General features: G+C 45.9%; 1 protein-coding gene across 2 annotated transcripts in view; it reads right to left on the bottom strand.

The window, feature by feature from the left end:
- VIL1 (villin 1) overlaps window positions 1-1777 on the bottom strand; it is a 44014-nt gene extending 42237 nt beyond the window's left edge. The window contains exon 1 of one of the 2 annotated variants that reach the window (XM_018552589.1): window positions 1676-1777. The gene's annotated coding sequence lies outside the window, so the exon portion shown is untranslated. Of the gene's footprint in view, window positions 1-1631 lie in introns of both variants that reach the window. The other variant, XM_018552588.1, reaches the window with a different exon arrangement.
- Between the last annotated feature and the right edge of the window lie 1356 nt (window positions 1778-3133).

Here is a 3133-nt window from a genome sequence, read left to right as displayed (position 1 = left end):
TATACTACTAATACCATATATATGCTACTTGTTTATGGTACCCTTTGCTAAGCGAACTAAATGCAATTGATTTAGGGTTAACGTTGCCCCTCCCTTTTAGATTGTAAGCCCTCAGGGGCAGGGTCCTCCTTACCATCTCGTCTTGAATTGTATTGTGATTGCAACGTCTTCCTTATATTGTAAAGCGCTGCGCAAACTGTGGGCGCAATATATAAATCCTGAATAATAATAATAATAACACAGTGGAGGGAAACTCCGGCCCTCCAGCTGCTTTAACTACAAATCCAATAACCACATCTGCCTCAGGGAGCCATGCCTGTTGCTGTCAGAGTCTTGCAATGCCTCATGGGACTTGTAGTTCCACAACAGCTGGAGGGCCGACGTTGCCCACCCTTGGGTTAACATCTACTTGAAGCGGTTGCAATCAGCGTATCATAAATTTAAATAGGAAAAATATATATATTTGTACTGCAAATGGTAGCAGAACATTGTTGTCTAAAAAAGGATCCCGTGTCATGTGACAGCGGGAGAACAATAGACACTTTAATTTATAAAAAAAGAGAGAGAGGAAGAAGAGGGGAAGAGGAGAGATACTAAATGCAATTGATTTAGGGTTAACGTTGCCCCTCCCTTTTAGATTGTAAGCCCTCAGGGGCAGGGTCCTCCTTACCATCTCGTCTTGAATTGTATTGTGATTGCAACGTCTTCCTTATATTGTAAAGCGCTGCGCAAACTGTGGGCGCAATATATAAATCCTGAATAATAATAATAATAACACAGTGGAGGGAAACTCCGGCCCTCCAGCTGCTTTAACTACAAATCCAATAACCACATCTGCCTCAGGGAGCCATGCCTGTTGCTGTCAGAGTCTTGCAATGCCTCATGGGACTTGTAGTTCCACAACAGCTGGAGGGCCGACGTTGCCCACCCTTGGGTTAACATCTACTTGAAGCGGTTGCAATCAGCGTATCATAAATTTAAATAGGAAAAATATATATATTTGTACTGCAAATGGTAGCAGAACATTGTTGTCTAAAAAAGGATCCCGTGTCATGTGACAGCGGGAGAACAATAGACACTTTAATTTATAAAAAAAGAGAGAGAGGAAGAAGAGGGGAAGAGGAGAGAAAGAGAGAGAGGAAGAAGAGGGGAAGAGGAGAGAAAGAGAGGGAAGCCGCTGTACCAAAAACTCTTACCCCACCCCCACCGCCAAGGGCAAGATCAGACTTGTAGCCCCAATGAATTAAAATGCTCTGGAAATGTTTCGGTTTCCCTGGTGCTGTCTCTCTTTTTGTATTCTTTGTAACAGGGCCAGGACATAAAAGTGATGAAAGCAGATACAATGTAACGTCACCTCTTGTAGAAGATGCTCCAGGAAGCCTCTCCCCTCAAAATAAATATTATAAAGATTTCATTGGCAGAGTTGCCATTGTTACAACATTGTAACACCTCACAAAAAACCCTCAAAGCTCTAACAGTGCCCACCTGACACCAGCCCAAACCCTGCAGGGACCAGCCAGGGTTTAGTCAGTGATTCTGATTTTGAGAATTAAAGGAGAGATCCACGCTGCCAGAGAGTTTGTAAGCAGGAAAGAGAAAAGAATTCATCCATTTATAGAAGACATACACACCTGAATGGGTGACAGGCGACCGCACAGAGAGTGAGGAGACGTACCTGTGTGTCAGGTGTGGCCGGCTGACAGCAGAGTAGAGCTGCGCCGTGCGCCTGTACTGTACTCCCCCGGCAGGCCGACCTTTGTCCCTGGATCTGCTGGGCTGAATTGGAAGCTGCATTTGCCATATAAGGCCATGCGCTCAGCTGTGTCACCTGCCTGACGCTCCCTTGTGTCTTCCATGCTAATTGGACTCAATTAATGCTATTTTATTACATCTGCTCACTTTTCTCTCCCTAACCTGTGCAGCTGTAGAATGCTGCTCCAGGCGCTAAAAGCCATTTCTCGAGATGGAAAAACCAAGGTTGTGCCGTGCGTTGGCGGCGGCCTGCTCACGCATACTTGCAAGGGCCCCTAAAATGTCCACATTGACCAGATGTATCATAGAAACATGTTTGCATGCATGCTGGTAATGTAACAGCAATACCTTGGTAAGGGTCAGTCCACCTAAGGTCTCCTTTTAGATGGGCGACTGAGGGGCGGTAACATCAGATACGCGTTTTACCTTTCCCCAAAACCATATAAAACTGGCATTGAAGTGTCCAAACCCCTTTAGACCCCCAGATAGTCAAAAGTAATATGTTGGCGCTCTGCATGATCGTGTAAGCATGCCTTGATCTATGTTGGCGCTCTGCATGATCGTGTAAGCATGCCTTGATCTATGTTGGCGCTCTGCATGATCGTGTAAGCATGCCTTGATCTATGTTGGCGCTATGCATGATCATGTAAGCATGCATTGATCTATGTTGGTGCTCTGTATGACCATGTAAGCATGACCAAATTAGGGATGCACCGATACCGATACTAGTATCGGTGCCGAAACCGATTATTTGGGCAGAGTACTTGTACTCGCTCAAATACTCAGATTCCTTCCCTGATACCAGAACCTCTGGTCAGAGGAAGATTTCCTTCCTCTGACTGGCGGTGCCGGGCAATAAGGAAGCCGGGCTGCGAGTAATGACCTGCCTCCCGGCTTCCTGCACTCTGCAGGAGCTAAGTCAATCCTGCAGATTACACAGGGAGATCGCAGCTCCCCCGTATAACCAGCAGCACTCCACTGTGAGCGTGATTGCTGCCTGTTCTGTATCCGAAGCTCTGTGCGCTCCTCATAAACAGACAGCGTCCGGCTGTCACAGAGCTCCGATGATTAAACAGGGAGAACCGCATTTTCCCAGGTAGTACTCGTATCTTCTTTTAAATAAAGCAGCTCAGACCTCATTTCCAAAACACATTGTAGCTTTGAGAAGAACAGAAATACCCGACGGGTCAGCAAATGGCAACATAATTGTGACGACATGGTCATCAGTTTATGGGTTATATGTGTGTTGGTGTTGAGTTATGTTATATTATGTTATACTGTGTAACATGTTCATCAAAAGACTGTCAGCAAGATGACCACTATGGACTAAGATGACCAGTACAGAACTAAAATGATCAGGCCCCCCACCCCCACCCCCCCA

This window comes from Nanorana parkeri, unplaced genomic scaffold, assembly GCF_000935625.1.
Source record: "Nanorana parkeri isolate BGI_ZX_2015 unplaced genomic scaffold, ASM93562v1 scaffold92, whole genome shotgun sequence".
NCBI lineage: Eukaryota > Metazoa > Chordata > Amphibia > Anura > Dicroglossidae > Nanorana > Nanorana parkeri.
This window is presented reverse-complemented; position numbering and strand designations above follow the sequence as displayed.